Raw genomic sequence first — 18073 nt, forward strand, 5'->3', positions numbered from 1 at the left:
TTGTCCTATAGGTTCCCGAATAGGGGCAAAGAGCAAACACGCTCCATGCCATTCGTTCTCATGCATTTTTTGGTAAATAGCACTAGTTTATAGTTTTGCTAGTGATGTTTGGTTTCTTTAGAGTAATGCGTAACCTTTTTAATACTACGTTGAGGCGCCATCATGCCCAAAACGTAGCGTTAAAGTTGGATCTCTGTAGTTTCGTATGTGTGAATTAGCCCTTTTTGTTGTTTTATTTTCGTTTCATGCATGCGCATCTGCATCATACCGTCACACATGCGTTATATGTGGGTCTTGTCTTTTGTCATGGGAAGCTGGAAGATCCATATCGTCTTCTTAACTACACACATGGGGCACTGCGCCCCCTAAATGCGTAATAAGGAGAGATGATTTTCCGGGCCCTCATGTCCGTAAATGCATTCATATCATGCACCGCATAAACATCTCTTCAGCATCATAATAAACATATCATTCCTGCATTTGTCTGTTGTCACATTCCCATTTTGCATGAGTTATTGCATCATCATGCATATGCGTTCAACATATTTTTTGTTCTACATGTTTGCTCATACATGATCCTTGTATTTTCCTCTACAAAACAAAAACAAAAAAAGGGGGAAGCACGAAAATTCACGCTGCATTCTTAGTTGCATATATTCGGTACCATGAGCCAACCATGTTGGGATCATAAACTCATTTCACTTAAAAACAAAATGATTGAACATGGTACCTAATGCATGTTTAACTAAGAAAGGATGTTTCTTCGGGCATCTCAATCTCATAATTACATTTTCCATGCATAGCATGCGTATTCTCGAGTCTTTCATCCCTATGAATTGTTGATGAAGTATTGGCAATCAAAATTGCCATTCTCTGGGTTATGGGGTTGAACCAAGCTCGTACTTTTACGAAAAGATTCATCGAGTCAAGTTGAAGTATGGAAGTAACCATCTTGCAAAAATTGGGGCAAAAGATGGATCGGGTTACATTGTTGCTTCATCTACTGCCAAACACATTTAGGGCTGTCAATGTCCCTGTTACTTCCAGTTTCGCCTTGATGGAGATGTCATGGACCATGTTGAAAATCTAAATTGATTCAACCCCATATCCTGTGTAAAAATTCGCAATACTTCAACTGTGCATCATTCACATAAATCCATGTTTTTCATTGGTTGCATTGCTCATTGCATTCTTTCCATGAAAAGAAAAAGAGAACCTAATCATTGTTATATATAAAAAAAAACATGCTTTACGGTGCCCTTACCGAACCCGTGCTAGAGCTAGAGTAATGGGTAAAGAGGAGGAGGTACAAGAGTAGATGGAGGCCGACATGGAGGCCATGAAAGAGCAAATGGCCGCAATGATGGAGGCCATGATGAGCGTGAAGAAGATAATGGAAGCCGATGCGGTTGCAATTGCCGCTACCAGCGTTGTTGCTAAGGTGAACCCGACGTCCCCATCCGGCATCAACCAAATGAATCATCCAACCTCAGATATGGTAGGCAAAGATTTGGGAAGTACGGGCGGCCCCCATTATGCGCAAAGTCAAAACAAGCATGCCTTCCCACCATATGGCTTGCCTCCCAACTATACACCATCCAATGTAGCGTACACTCCCAGTGAGAATGTCGATAACTCCACTCCTATACCCATTGAGAGCCAACAAACCCCAAACTAATCATGCACATGTCTCTTAAACCGTGGGGGAGACACATGAAATTTCCCACCACAATCTAGCCGACCTCGAGCCTTGCCTCGAACAGGCCACTGAAGGGCAAGCAGTTGGTGGTATACCCCTTGAAAACACTTTGGAAGGTCCTCAGTATCACCCACAACTACACCTCTTGCATTCCACGATAAGTAAAAACCCTCATGCTATGGCAGAAATGGGAAAGCTGGATCATCTAGAGGAAAGGCTCATGGCCATTGAAGGAGGTGAAGATTATGCTTTTGCTAACCTAGAATAGTTGTTCCTAGTAACCAATATCATCACCCCTCTCAAGTTCAAGGTGCTGGACTTTGACAAGTACAAGGGGATTACTTGCCCCAAAGAACCATCTAAAGATGTATTGTCAGAAGATGGGGGCATACGCAAAAGATGAGGAATTGTTGATACATTCCTTCCAAGAAAGTCTTACTGGGGTAGTTGTTACCTGGTACACTAACTTGGAACCTTCCCGAGTCCATTCCTGGGAGGACCTAATGGTTGCCTTCGTTAGGCAGGGTCGGTATAATGGCTTCGGATAGGATGCAACTACAAAAACATGTGCAAAAAAGGGGGCACGGATCTTTCAAAGAATACGCCCAAAGGTGGAGAACCTGGCAGCTCAAGTGGCACCTCAATGACAAAAAAACGATGACAATGATAGTAGACACATTACCAGTATTCTACTATGGGAAATGGTGGGCTACGCACCTTCAAAGCTTTGCAGATTTGGTCTTTGCCAGTGAAAGGATCAATGTGGGTCTAAAAAAAGGCAAATTTAGTCATCCTGCTTGGACGAATGAGAAAACTGGGGCAAATGAAGAGGATGAGGATGAAGGAGAAGCCCGTGCTGTAACTGCTGTGGCGTCCCTAAATTAATGACTGGTTTGATAGTAATGATTTAAATAAAAAAAAACCATAGTAATTTTTTTTTCTTCTTTTTCTTTTTCATTTCTTTCTCTTTTCACCATAACTAGGTTTAGAAGGAAAATCCTCACTATAGAGTCCTGAATGGCCAATTCACAACTCTATTCGGAGTCATTTCTTTCTTACCGCTCATCATCTCTAAACTATTTTGCTGTTTCAAAAGGAAAAATGTACCAACCATTACTTTAGGTCGTCACGTGAAAATAAAAGAATAAAATAAGGTCGATAAAATCTTTTACAAATAAATTTGCTAATGCTTTCTTTTCAAATAACAAGATTGATCATAAATGCATTCATCATTTAAAGTTGTCCAAAATATGGGAGTTTTACAAAATACACAGTGTCATCCAGAGCAAAGGTGTCCATAGTGGTGGCTTCAGCCACATGTATACAATCATCAAATTCCTATACAACAGGTCTACCCATACAAAACCAAAGAGTAAACCTAACAGTCAGTCCTAGATACACCCACCCTCAAAAAGCATATAAAACTAGTCCATGGAACTGTCCACTATGATGAAGAGCCTCCACTGGTCGCCATTTCTCTCGGGCCACTATCCTCCGTAGAGTCTGCCTCAGATGCCGACATGACTTCCTCAGGAGAATCCACCTCAGGAAGTGGGTCCTCATCACTCTCTAGAAAGTCAAGAGCATCCACAGCAGGCTCAGGAGGTAGCTCCTCGGGATCCTCCTCAGGGTCTTCCTCGGATGACGTCACCTCGATCACTTGGACTGGCTCCACTAGACGATATGGTGTAGGCGTGGGTAGTATCAACTCCACAGTGCGCTGAAGCGTGCGCACGGGTTCATCTGGATGCACCAAAAAAGTCGCCGTAAATCGAATAGTGCCCCGAAATCGGCACCTCGTGTTGCCTTCGAGGGTCTCCCAGGCTCCCTCTAGGCACTCCATCTCTACTCGATCATGGATTAGCTGCGCCGCCATCACGATCTACAAGGAAGAAAAGAAAGGGGTAGACTCTTTCACAAGAATCTAACCATGCCGCAACACAATGCTTCTCATAACCATTACATGCAAGAAAAAAGGGTATCTTTAGGCTTTTCATCTCTGGTAATCGATTACACAGCCTTGGTAATCGATTACCAGAGGCCCAACTCGAATCACACAGCTTCAGGATATGAAAAATTGAATAAGGCACTGTGTAATCGATTACACATACCTGGTAATCGATTACCAGTGACCCATTCCTCTGTGTAATCGATTACACAGTCTGGTAATCGATTACTAGAGGCCTCCATAGTCTTCCAGTTCCCTTTTTAAGCCTAGTAATCGATTACACACCCTTGGTAATCGATTACCAGAAGATCTCCTAGCTTCCTGACCTCGTTTTCAAGCCTGGTAATCGATTACACCCCTTGGTAATCGATTACCAGAGACCATCTTAGCCTCTTGTCTTCATTTTTAAGCCTTGTAATCGATTACCCACCCTTGGTAATCGATTACCAGAGGCCATAACCCATATATCACACAAGATTCACAGCTGGCCAGCCACCACAAGCCTCCTTGCTTTGTGGTCTTTGTTCCTTTTATCTGTTGACTACCAGGAGCTCGCCTGCTTAGGTACATCACAGGTTCTCACTGACTGACTATGCCCGGGTTGGGTCAGGATTGGTCAAGCTTGGTTTTGGGCAATAGCACCCCACCTGACGTCCCCAAGGTCTCCTGACCCCCGCGACATATCTCCAGGTACCACTCTGTGGTCAACGAATAAAAGCAGGAAGTTTCACCCTTCTACACTTCCTCATCTCAAGCTTGCAGGATTATGGGGTACCCATCACATGTGGTACTAGGTGGCGGTCGGGCGATGGTGCACCACAAGTTTTCCACATCCACAAATCGCGCATAAACCCACCATCCCCTGTTGCCCACCTCCAACTGAGCTCACGTACTCCCACGTAGCCCATATCCTCGTTTCTCTCAACATCGGGTCCCCATCAATCCTCCCAAGCTTCCCAAACATCCAAGTAATTCAACATTCAAACAGCACAAACTATCACAGCCAAGAAAACAGGGCAAAGGCAGAAAACTCTGCCCAAAACACCAACCAAAATCACAGCTTTTCTCACTTAAAGACCCCAATAATAATTCCTTTGTTCCAGTTCGTTAACCGTTGGATCGACTCGCAAATTTTACTGGAAGTCTCTAGTACATAAGCCTACATTTTGACCGTTGGGATCTGCTAGCAAACATTCAGAACTCATTCTGCACTACCCTTTCCACAGCCAACCACACACAAGCATTTTTCTGCACAAAGCCAAAATCCTGCTGCACCTATTTGACAGCAAAATTCTGCATAAGTGCAGATTTCGAAAATCACACTTCCCCTCATCCAATCTTGCCCAAATCAATTCCTACAAGTCCCAAATCATGTATCAATCATGTTTAACCCAAAGTCAAGCTTCAAAACACAGCAACACAAAATCTAGGTGTCCAAAACCCCTCAATTTAATGGATTTTCTAGGTTTGAGAAGTGAAATTGAGGATGAGGTAAATTTGAAGCAAACTCTCACCTCACACAAGTCTATAACATCAATTTAAACTTGTTCAAACTGGAGTTACACCTAAAATTTCATCGAATCAAAATTTGACTCCTCAACACCCAATTTTACCCTAGAAATGGCTCTTTGTTCACTTTGGTCATTTGTTTTTCTCTCTAGCACAGCCCAAGCTTTCTCATAAGTCCTAAAAGACATTTTGAGCTAGGATTAACTCACTCTAACCTCCAAATACCACAGAATCCAGATTTAACCTTCCAACTCTCAAGGTCTCACTCTTTTTCCACTCACAACACCATACTCTCACCTTCTAACCCTAGGTTAACTCTACCCTTCATCTCTAACAGTTTTCCATAAGCAATCTCAGCACATTAACATCACAAGCATCATCATAAAAACCCTAAAACAGAATGGGTATGTTTAACTCATCCAAACATGGCAAGTTCAACATGCTTTCCACAAATTTCTTCACAAATAATCATCATAAAGCAGAAACCTAGCAAGACTACCCATCATATCTCCCAAAACCCCATACCCACGAAAATCAAAGGAGAAAGAAGTCCACCCAAACCTGAAATTTCGAAGTCCCACACGTAGAGACGCGCTTCACGACTCTGAAAATGCCCTCCTTTCGCGATTTGGAGCAGAAATGGGCACCAAAGGTTGATGCTTTGTTTGGAGCTTCAATGGAGAATGAGGGAGAAAGAAAAGCAACGTGAGGGAGAGGGAGAGAGAGCTTCTGAAAATGTGGGGCTGAGTGAGGAGAGAGAGAGTTGCTTTTTGGTTTTAAAAAAAAGTTTTCTCTTTTTCTATTATTTTATTTAAGCTATGCCACATGTCTCCATTTGAGTGGAGCAAAAGGACCCACTTTCTCTTTTGATTGTGACCCATACTCAGCCACAAAAGTGAGAAAAATCTGACCTTTGAAACGCTAAAATCCTGCCTCGATTTGCATGCCGTTTCTCTGGTTCCAATTCCTCGCGTTTCTCTGCGTCTGTCGGGGCCAGTTTTCGAAAGTAATCAATGTATATATCAAAATGCTCAGAATAAGACCCCGAGCGTGGTTCAGAGTTTGGTTTTGTTAAATTTTAAGGCGCACGCAAAACGATGATTTTTAGACTAATTAATTAAGAATTTACCTATAGTCTTCCAGTTATGGATTTCTCTTCCTTAATCAGCCTAACCCGCATATCTAGCCCCCATTGTTCCTACTTCTACCAATAACATATAGGCATATACACTGAATAATACTTATATATATATATATATATATATATATATATATATATATATATATATATATATATATATATATATAATCATTCAGAATACATCGTTTCCAAAAATTCCGGGTAGAAATTTCCAGGATGTCACAACTGCCATTCCAATAAAGCCAAGTTTCCCACCAACCCAACAATGTCATTACTCAGCCAATAACAAACCTTCTCCTTGCCCACCGCCCAGTTATCCACAAAGGTCATCCCTAAATCAACCACAAAGTCTGTCTACCGCACTTCCAATGATGAACATCACCTTTAGCACAATCCAAAAACACCAACCAAGAAATGAATTTTGCAGCGAGAAAGCCTGTAGAATTCACCCCAATTCCAGTGTCTTATGCTGACTTGCTCCCATGTCTACTTGATAATTCAATGGTAGCCATAACCCCAACCAAGGTTCATCAACCTCCATTTTTCCGAGAATACGACTCGAACGCAACGTGTGCTTATCACGGAGAAGCCCTGGGGCGTTCCATTGAGCATTGTAGGGCTCTGAAGCGTAAGGTACAAGGTCTAATTGATATGGGCTGGCTGAAATTTGAGGAGAATCGCGTGTAAATCCTGACATTGACAAGAGATGCCACACATGGGGCAATTTTGAAAGCTGTTGTTAGATGTCTCTGATGACTCATCAGGATTTTCAACTTTCACTGGAAGTGGGTGAAAGCCATTGGTCAGTTTGCTCAAGCGACCTATGCTCCTGAGTTTGGGACTTCCAAGACCGTTGGTGGGGGTGCCGTAAAACAATGAGTAAAGTTCAAAACAAATAAGTTTCAAAAAAAAAAAAAGAAGAAAGCATTTGATTGACTGTGTTTTCAAGACGTTCATGTGACCTCATTTTATCATTCCAGAAAGTCTCTCTTTTAGAGAGATGTGAGTTATCAAGAATAGGATGTTGGACAAATGGCCTCAGTTACCTTAAGAAAAAAAGGGTTTGAATTAAGATACAAAGGCTATTCCCCAATTAAACTTTCACTCTCTCTTTTTGGATTAACAATGCACCCTTAACATGAATTACTCAAAAGACAATTCAAAGTAAACTTCTTTAAAGCAAAAAATAAATAGCAATAAATAAAAGAAGTTTAAGGGAAGAGAGGAATGCAAACTTGATTTATACTAGTTCAGCCACTTCCCGTGCCTATGTCCAGTCCTCAAGCAACCCACTTGAGATTTTCCATTCTCTTTGTAAAAACTCTTTTTACAAAGTCTGAACCACACAGGGACAACCCTTCCCTTGTGTTCAAGAATCGTCTACAACAAGAGACCCACAATCTCTTAATCCCTTTTCAGAAATAAGAAGAAGAGAAGAAGAGATCTCTCTTAAAAGAGATAGATTGTACAATGAAGATCAATCAAAATTCCTTATTAAATATGCAAGTGGTTGACCAAGGGATCTTTTTGAGAGGATAAGACAGTTCAGAAAAACTCTTAAGAGGATAAAACTTTTTGGAAACTCTCTTTAAATTTGTGTTTCCAAGTCACATGTAAATAGACCTTTGATGGCCATTCATAAACCATTTGAATAGATGTGACTCTTGGGAATTATATTCTGAAAATCCCCTCTGGTAATCAATTACAAGACTTGTGTAATTGATTACAGGTTTTAAAAATTTGAATTAAAACATTTTCAACTGCTGGTAATCGATTACTAGAGAGCAAATCTCAATTTGAAATGATAGAATTCTTTGGTCAAACCTTTTGTATTTTCAATTTGGAAACTTCTTCCTAAAGATTCTAGAGATCAACTTGATCATATATCTTGATTTTCTTGGATTCTTGTCTTAGTAAAACTTAGAAGCACTTGATCCTTTAGCATCATCAAGACATCAAAACATCTTGCTTCTACATAGGAGTCATTTGACTTAATCCATCAACTGAAAGATCCTTCAACTATTTCTCGTCCTTGGAAAATTCTTTTTGCAAGAATCAACTGCATCTTTCGTTCTTCCTCACTGCGAGGTTGTGAAAACAAGACAACAATTGGTACCTCTAAGCCCTACACTAGGGCAATGAAAGGCCCCATGCATAAACCTCAAACAAACCTAGGGGCAGATTAGAAGTTCTCACCCAATAGGTTCCTTGCTACGAGGTTGTGAAAACAAGACAACAATTGGTACCTCTAAGCCCTACACTGGGGCAACGAAAGGCACCATGCAAAAACCTCAAGCGAACCTAGGGGCAGATTAGAAGTTTTCACCCAATAGGTTCCCAACTACAAGGTCATGACAAAAGATAACAATTGGTACCTCAAAGCCTTACGCTGGGGCAATGAGGGGCATCGTGCATGAGCCTCAAGTGAACATAAGGGCAGATCAAAAGTTCTCACCCGTCGATGTTTTTAAACAAGAAAAAAAGGGAGACAAGCCCTGGAATTTCAATAGATTGATTAAACGTCAAACGGCTCCATTCTCGTCACTCCAAAATGGTCAAGTGATTAAATCAAACAGAACATACACTCTGAGGGAGTTCCCGGAGAGATTTGCAAAAGATAGGATAGGGTTGCATGAATTATCACCTTTTTCAAAAGGACAGTCAATCTATGTTTTTCAAAAAGATTAAATCAAAATCAAAATCACGAAATAGGGAAAGAATGTCATGAACATTGTACAACTTTCCATTGCATTGCATTGTTTCATGTGCGGTCAGCATTACCAAATTTCACAACAAAGGTTGCATGCGTCTGCATCGCTAAAAATCATGTTAACTGCATAGATTTCCTACATCTCGTGTCCAATCTTTTTGGATGACCTGCCCTCCCGATGAGTCGATCTCTTGATTTCTCATAAAGGTGGACCCTTGGGTACTAGTACCTATCACCTTTAGAGGACTATATGTCCTCGCCTGTAGAGGGCTGCATGCCCTCGCCTTTAGAGGGCTACGCATCCTCATTTTCAGTGTGCTCCATATCCACACCTTAAGAGAATATAAGGTCCTTTGCCCTTAGATGCTTAACCGAGACTTGTGCTCCCGGTTAAGGGGCCAGTAGTTTCCTTTTATCAGTTCCTGGGTCATCCCCTGATATTAGAGGGCGACCAACTGTGCGAGCACATCCAGAGAGGGAGGCTATCACGCATCTACTATGCATACCGGGGCAAGATTTCACCCGTGCCGCTGCAAAAAGACGAGTGTGGATCATGCGCACCAACATGACCACTTTTACATGGATATGGATGACGTTGCTATTTAGTAACATTCTGCCCGACGACCACAATGCCAATCTCCCCCTGCAGATGTATCGGTTGGTCTTTGCCGTCATGACATAGGTAAGTATGCACATGGTTCAATTGATTTCTGATGTCATCTATTTGTTTGCAGGGATCGCGCCCACAAGTCGCCCAGTGGGCCCGAAGAAGTCCAACAGGGCCCTGGGGTTTCCAGCTCTGGTTACGGGCCTCTGTAGTCCTACAGGGTGCCCGTTCCCCTAGCGAGGTCATGCCATCGTGACATAGGTAAGTATACATATGGTTCAACTGATTTTTGATACCATCTATTGTTTGCAGGAATCGCACCCACAAAGACACCAAGTGGACCCGAAGAAGTCCAACAGGGCCCTGGGGTTTCCAGCTCTGGTTACGGGCCTCTGTAGTCCTACAGGGTGCCCGTTTCCCCCGGCAAGGTCACGTCATGACATAGGTAAGTATGCACATCGCTCAATTGATTTCTGATTTCATCTATTGTTTGCAGGGATCACGCCTACAAGACACCCAGTGGACCCGAAGAAGTCCAACAGGGTCTTGAAGTTTTCAAGCTCTAATTACGGGACTCTGTCAGTTCTACGGAGTACCTATCACCTCTAGCAAGGGCATCAGGCCCCCTACTAATCGAGCTTTCATCAAGAAGTGCTGCGTCTCCAGGCAGGCGCAGGGCGAAACACCACAACAGCCTGGGGATGGCCGGCAGCGGGCAACAGATGCACCGCCATCACCTCTAGAGTTCATCTCAGCTCATCCACAAAAAGGTTAGAGCATTGCTTATGACCCATGGCCGACCAATAGGCGACCAAGTCCAAAGCCAAAGGTAAGCAAAGTATTAGGTCCGTGACCGACAAGCCATCACGCGTCCGACTCAAGACGTTAAAGAAGCGCTACTAGGAGGCAACCTAGTACCTTTTAAATCTCTGCTTTTTATTTGATCACTTTTGTTTCTCAAGTCATAGCAGGACACACCTAGTTGCTCATGATCCTAGGAATTTAAATAAAACAAGCACAAGCTCAGAAGGTAGTCATACCTCACAAAAAGAAATATATATATGTATGTTTAGGTGGAAAGATACCTTGAATATGCATGTATGTAGCAAAAATACTTCACAAAATGTATATATGTATGTTTAGGTAACAAGATACCTTGGATATGCATGTATATAGCAAAATACCTCACAAAAATATACGTATGTTTAGGTAGCAAAATACCCCATGAAAAAAAGAAAGCAAAAAGAGAGCGAGCAAGAAAAGAATAAGAAAAAAAATAATAATAAAAAGTTGTCTAGCTAAAAAACAACATGCTTGTGAAAAGAGATAATTTCCAACTTTTCTTGGAAAGATTTGCTGATCATAACTAGTTTTTGAAAAAAATGTGTGTACACATTTGAAGGGTAAATGCTGTGAAAAATTTTCCCGAACGCCCAAAATGGATTCGAATGAATGCACAAATTGATAAAAGAACATATTTTGGGAAACACTGGGTTGACTTAAAATAGGGAAAACGAATCCTGAGCCCTAGTGTCACATGACCATAAAAACTTGATGCTTGAGTGTCCACATGGGTGCATGCGTGACCAGTTTTGCATAAAATTTCCTAATCATCATTGTTGCATGTGTATCATGGAAATAATGTAGGACATCCCCTTTATCCCCGAACCGTTGGCCAAACCTTGACATATATCATGACCAGCCGTTCTACAAGCCTTGAGCCAAAATCCCAACTTACCATAAACCTTGACCCAGGGTGAGAATGTCAATCCTTGCCCTCGGAAGAAAACGCAAAGAGAAGGAAAATTCCCAATCCAAGAAAGGGAGAAGACACAAAAAGAAAAGAATATTCCCAAACCAAGAATAGGAGGAGACACACAAAAAAAAAGAAGAAAGAAAATTCCCAATAAAAGAGTGGGAGAAAGCAAAAAAAAAGAAAGAAAAATTCTCGATCAAGGATCGAAAGAAAAAGAAATATGCAGAAAGGTCTTTGGACCAGATAATATCTGAACAATACAGAATTGTCACCAAGTAAACAAAAAAGGAAACCATGACCCAAAGTGGCCCTTTCCCTTTGATTGCCAACCAAAATCATGTGCGCTAGCGACTTTCTCGCCTCGCACTAAACAAAAATAGAAAAGGAAAAGGCAGAAACACTCAAAGCCAAATTTCCCACCAAGAAAAACAAACCATTCCCAAGAAAAAATCCTATTGACCCATGATCACGCATGTTATCTTTGATTTGATAGGAAATGATTTGCAAAATCAAGTCATGACATATCTATGGTTTGGAATTAGGATAAAACACTTACCTGTGTGAGATTGATACACTTTGAGTGATTTTCTTCAATTTTTGTTGAACCCAGTGCTTCCTCTAAATGGTCATTTAGAAACGAAATGCTAACATCCAAAAGCTCATTTACGGTCATGAGAAAATTTGTCATTCAAATGCTAACACCCAGTGCTCGATAGACACATTGTTTTTCATCCAAAAAACATATGTTGCTCTGACTAGTTGGAAGTTTTGTCTCTTTACTAGAGCATGTTCGCATTTTAGTGAAGAAAACGTCGAGACTATTTTAGTCTCACAGTTAGCAAGAACTACGTAGGTCTGAGTTCCTCATCACAAATTGAGGATACGTAGGAGCAAAAGCCCTGCTTTTGTCGACCACCCCACTTTTTGTTACCGTGACCCAAGAGCCCGGTGGCATGCGGAGCCACATGACCGTGGGATCCCCAAATTCGTATGTTCCATCATTTATCATTTGTATGCTATCTTTTGTTTAACTGAGGGACTAACGTTTGTTTCGTTTTGATTGACTTTTGTTTTGTGCATACATGTCGTTTGAACTGTTACGTTAGTATTTATTTCATTGTTGTCAATAGTGTTTTTTGAAATTACGGAGTCGTGTGGAGCTTTCCATTTAGGAACGTCGTCCTAAAAATAAAATGAACCAAAATCATGATAAAAAAGGAAAGAAGTGTTGTGAATAAAATGTCTACATATATAAAGGAAAAGAAAAAATGTTTTTGTATATATACATGTATGTAAAAGGAAAATGTGTATAGAAGTTCTTTGTGTGTGTAAATGATGCGTGGAAAGGAATTCTTGTGTGTGTGAGCAACGAGTGTATATGAAGAAACCTTTGTGTGAACCATAAGTGTGTGTTGGGAAAAATGAAAAATCTTTGAATGTAAATAGGGTTTGTATATAGACCGTGTGACGTAAAAAGAAGAGTTCTAATGCGTGTACAGAAAAAGTTTGTCATGTATAAAAATATAGATGTATAAAGAAAGATTTTTCTCATAAAGGACCACAGGTGTATAGTTTTAGTGAACGTATATAAAAATAAAGCAAAAAAAGTAAAAAGAAAGAAAGACCGCGAAGATCGACATGTTATAGTTAAGAAGTATAAATCATTCGTAAAGAGCAAACGCATCTTCTGGAAACAAGGGACTGATGCTAAGAGTTTATTTTCCGGAATGAACCGAGATAAGGATAGATGAATGCATTGAACTGATGAAAGAACATAATTTGGAAACGTTGGGTCTGCTTGTATAAATTCCCAACCGTAGTATCACAATGCCATAAACGGGATGCTTGAGTGCCCACCTGGCTGTAGCCATGACTAATTTTGCACGTTATTTTCAAATCATCATTGTCACGCGTGCCTTATGGAATAATACGGAAGTTCGGCGCGAAATCGACGCCTTGACACCCAAATTTGTCTCGCCCCAGATATCAAGATTGGGGTTCCCACGATAAAAGATCCCATTGAGACACAACCTTAGACCTCTTTGAACCTTGGCCTATAATAAAGGAATCCTCATACTTTCCCCCGAAGCAAAGGACAGCGGAATCTCCTCAAGGGAGAGAAAATAGAATGCTAAAACCCGATTTCCCAAAGAAAGGGATGGGGAAGGAAAAGTGAAAAGAGAGAGAAGAAGAAATGGAAAGAAGGAAAAAAAAAAGAAAAAGAAAAATAAAGAAAAGAACAGAAGAAAGGAAAGAAGGGTTCCCGATCAAGGATCGAAAAGAAGTGAAAAAGAAAAAAAGCAATTCTCGATCAATGAAGGAAAGAGGACAGAAATTCTTCAAAGCCAGATTGCCACTCAGAATCATTCTTGACTAGCAATATCCCACCCCACATGAATAAAGAGGAAAAGACCGAAACACCCAGCTTCCTCTCCAAAAACGCTGACCTCGAGAAAATCCTATTGGTCTGTGATCGTACGTTTGATCTATGATTCGATAGGAAGTCACGTGCAAAATAGAGTCTTGGTGCAGTTATGGTTTGGGAATAGGATAAGACACTTGCCTTGTGAGTTTTATACACTATGAGTGATTTATTTTCAGCTTAGCCCGATGTTTCCCCTGCGTGTTCATTTGAAAGCTAGAAGTTGATATCCTACCCTTCATTCTCGGTTGCAAGGAAGATTACCCTTGGCACAAGTATATTGTTTCTTTAAGATGTGGTGCTCTCGCGAATGATTTATTTTTCTTTGCAAAAAGCATGTTTTCCCTTTTAGGTGGAAAAACCCGGTGGACCGTTCGGTCCCGCCAACCCCTTTTTCGGAGCCACATGAATGTTATTGCTTAGGGCTGTTCATGTGTTCTCCATTTTCGAGTTTGGAGCTGAGTTTCATGATTGCCTAAGTGAGGATTCTCAAGGCAATCCTCCATTCTCACCCTTTTTCGGAGCCACATGAATGTTATTGCTTAAGGTTGTTCATGTGTTCTCCATTTTCGAGTTTGGAGCTGAGTTTCATGATTGCCTAAGTGAGGACCCTCAAGGCAATCCTCCATTCTCACCCTTTTTCGGAGCCACATGAATGTTATTGCTTAGGGTTGTTCATGTGTTCTCCATTTTAGAGTTTGGAGTTGAGTTTCATGATTGCCTAAGTGAGGACCCTCAAGGCAATCCTCCATTCTCACCCTTTTTCGGAGCCACATGAATGTTATTGCTTAGGGCTGTTCATGTGTCCTCCACTTTCAAGTTTGGAGCTGAGTTTCATGATTGCCTAAATGAGGACCCTCAAGGCAATCCTCCATTCTCACCCTTTTTCGGAGCCACATGAATGTTATTGTCTAGGGCTGTTCATGTGTCCTCCACTTTCGAGTTTCGAGCTGAGTTTCATGATTGCCTAAGTGAGGACCCTCGAGGCAATCCTCCATTCTCACCCTTTTTCGGAGCCCCATGAATGTTATTGCCTAGCGCTGTTCATGTGTCCCCCACTTTCGAGTTTGGAGCTGTGTTTCATGATTGCCTAAGTGCGGACCCTCAAGGCAATCCTCTATTCTCTCCTTTTGCGGAGCCCCATGAATGTTATTGCCTAGCGCTATTCATGTGTCCTCCCTTATCAAGCGCGAAGTCTCTGGTGACTGGGAAACACGTTATTCTGTTGTTTTCCGGATCGGTTCCTTCGCCAAATATGTGTATATGTATATTATGTTCGTTGTTCTTGTTGTTGTTTGTATTTTGTTTTGTGCAGAAGAAAAAAAAAGAAGGAGTAGAGACGAGAGTCGTCATCACGGAAAGGGCAGGAAGGACGAAATCAGTGTCCTATCTTTGCTTTCCTCTTATCTCCGATGAGAGGTAAGTAAAGAGGGGCAACTGTCATACCCTAATTTCGTCCGGGGATTATTACTTGATGACATGCAACCTTTGGTTAGCCGCTTTGAGATACTAGGCGTCCTTTGTTGCACAATAAATGAAGTCCTGAGACGTGTCAGAAATCAAAAGGAAGCAGGCTTGCGCGATCCGTGAAATTCCGTAATGTGGCGGAAATCGAAAAGAGGTGTTTTTGCGCAATCCGTGAGTTTCCGTAACTTCTCCGAAAGCTAAAAAAGAGTAAATACATAATCCGTAAGGATTCGTAACCTTGTGGAAGGAAAATAAGTATCGTTACGAAATTCGCAATGTTTCGTAACGTTACGGAAAAAGAATTACAAAAAAATAGAAGGGGGTGCATTTAGTAAAAAGGGGGGTGCAAATAGCAACCAGGCCCACTTGGGCCCTCTAGAAGATTCCTCTAGAAGGTTGTTGCTTCTGGAGGAAGCAACCTTGCTCGCCTGGGCGAGCTGGGCAGCAAGCTTCTCCCCTATTTTTCTATAAATAGGGAGTGAAGTGAAGAAGAAAAGGGTTCAGCCTCTTAGGCACTTCTCTCTCTCTCGAAATTGCTGAGGAAAATTATTTCCGTGAAGAAAATCCAAGCCGAGGCGCTTCCGTAACGTTTCCGTGAGTAATTACACGAAGATTCTCGACCGTTCTTCAAAGATTCATCGTTCGTTCTTCTTTTTCTTCAGTCTTCAACGGGTAAGTACCTCAAACCGAGCTTTCCAATTCAATCTATGTACTCGTGGTGGTCCACTTTTTGTTTCATGTATTTTTATTCTCGTTTTCATTTGCTTTTTATACCCACTTTTGACGTCCTTAAGCCATTTATTTAAGTCATTTCTCGCTTAATCTAAAAATAAAATAAATTTCCACCGATCGTTTGAATTGCATCATCCGTTAATTTCGATTCAAATGAATTCCGACCGTTCGGTCGTGCCGTAACCACGTTGGAAATAAAAAAAAAGAGGTAAAATAATAATATAATAATAAAAAAATACCTCTTAGTAAAATAAAGGCGAAAGATCAATCGGACGTTTTCTCTTTGGGACTTCTCATTCTTAATTGAATTGACTAATAACTAAAGTGAAACTAAGGCTAAAATCAACTCACCTAGTCAAGCTCGTCCACAAAAATAGGGTTTTGAAAGTTTATCATTTCAGTTTCTTACCAAGTAAAATGGATCATTTTTAAGGTCCAACACCTTAAAATGATCACCTTTCAAGTTAAAAGAATCACTTGATGCACGCATAAGAAAGAACTACGTAGGTCTGATTTCCTCTCCAAAGGAGGGTACGTAGGAGCAAAAGCCCCGCTTTTGTCGACCTCAAAAAATAAAAAGAAATAAAAGTTAAGATAACACAATTCCACAATTCTAAAAAAAATAGGTTGTTGTCTTTCGAGACAAACGTAAGAGGTGTTAATACCTTCCTCAAGCGTAAATACAACTCCCGAACTTAGAATTTTCATTTTGACCGGTTTCCTTCAGTTTTTCTGATGTTTCCCACAAATAAACGTTGGTGACGACTCTGCACATCTTTCCTCCTTTGGTAAGCGCACCCGTGAGCCTCGCCCTCGCTCGCCCGCGAAGGGCACGTTGCGACACCTGGCGTCAACCAAAAATAACCTTGACAAACATCGATAGAAAAACCGGACCCTAGCTGGCGTCGACCGACAAATAGCATCAATTGGTGTCATCCAAAAAAAACTTTGGACAACATCAACCAAAAAATAGTCCTGACAAATATTGATCGAAAAATACCCTTGCTGACTTTAATCAAAAAATAGTCTCGTTTGATGATGGCTTAAAAACATCATCAACTAATGTTACTTTAAAAAACTCTAGATGAAATAGACCAAAAATAGCCCCTACCTAAGTTGGCCAAAAAAATCATAGTCGTCATCGTCTGAAAAATTGGATTGGATATAAAAATAAAACAAATATCTAATCCATATCCAATTAATTGGATTGGATTTGGATGTGAAACTAGTCCATTTAAATGGATTTAAAGGTGATTGAATATGGATTGGTTTTATATATTTTGATTTTTTTGCATAGTCCTGACTTTCATTAAAATATCAAAACAACATATAATTTGTTAGAGGTAGGGGTTGTTGAGAAATTAAACAGTGGATGCAAAAGATAATTTTTTTAAGGGATAAATAGTCTAGTATTTAATTTCAGGTACATAAAATAAATGAATTTCAAACACGAAATGTTAGTAAGCAAATATAATATTTTATGGTCAACAATGAGCACATGAGTTCAAACCTTTCTCGCAATTGATCATCTCCTTTCATGTACATGTGTTCCATGCCAAGGATAAAGAATGTGGTGTAATGACAACATGAAAGGGAAATCAATTGTCAACGAAATCTATACCCAAAAAGCCAAGTTAATCAAGTTGATCTTGCTGAAATTATGATTTATATGTGATTTTGTTTCAGACAAATTAATAGAAAGACAACATTATGCATCTTGTGTCAATGGAACTGGTCAAAACCATCTTTTGTACGTTGAAGGACATCATTTGGATCATAAATTGACTCTATATCAAGCAATTCTTTGCAATACAATAAAACTGTGGATGCGTAATAATCTATAGAAGCATATTTTATTTCTAGTGCAAACTGTGGAGGCAAGTGGGCATAATAACCTACAAAAGGGATACCTAATATGAATACATAATACCTCCAAAATATCATTTTTCACCTTAGCTTTCTCATATTAAAATTTTTAGCTTGTATCAGTATACTCTTTTTCCTCATACTTGTTCTCTTGTGAACTTGTTACTAATTTGGATAAATCCAATCCAACTTATAATATTTTGTTTCTTCTTAAAA

Source organism: Glycine max, chromosome 19, assembly GCF_000004515.6.
Source record: "Glycine max cultivar Williams 82 chromosome 19, Glycine_max_v4.0, whole genome shotgun sequence".
In the NCBI taxonomy this organism is placed as follows: domain Eukaryota; kingdom Viridiplantae; phylum Streptophyta; class Magnoliopsida; order Fabales; family Fabaceae; genus Glycine; species Glycine max.